This window comes from Galeopterus variegatus, unplaced genomic scaffold, assembly GCF_000696425.1.
Source record: "Galeopterus variegatus unplaced genomic scaffold, G_variegatus-3.0.2 Scaffold2118, whole genome shotgun sequence".
Classification (NCBI taxonomy): Eukaryota; Metazoa; Chordata; class Mammalia; order Dermoptera; family Cynocephalidae; genus Galeopterus; species Galeopterus variegatus.
The window spans coordinates 46,659-47,040 of record NW_007728229.1 but is presented as its reverse complement, the minus strand read 5'-3'; positions in this window follow the sequence as shown (position 1 = coordinate 47,040).

The window sequence follows — 382 nt, the reverse complement described above, 5'->3', positions numbered from 1 at the left end:
TAATATGTAAATTCAAGTATATCTCTGTATTCCATGAATTTATCATAAATTATTTTTTCTGTAGCCTTTTATATTTAATTCACAATTTTAGCAGTGTAAGTTTTATTTTTATCATCTATACTGCTATGTTGAATAGAAATTTAGTTTCTAAGAGGATATCTGTTAATGTGTAGGTTTTCTTCATGTGCTTTTTTTCCTTATGTAGTTTTGAGTTTTCCTACTGAATCTTCCTGAAAAATGTGTTTACTTATTTTTATGAGGAGAGTAAGAAATTGTGTGTGTGTGTGTGTGTACACTCATGTAAAGATATATTCATTATTTAGATATTTTATGTCTTTCTGGAAGGAGAAGAAAGGCTGGAATTTCATATTCTTTAACTTTT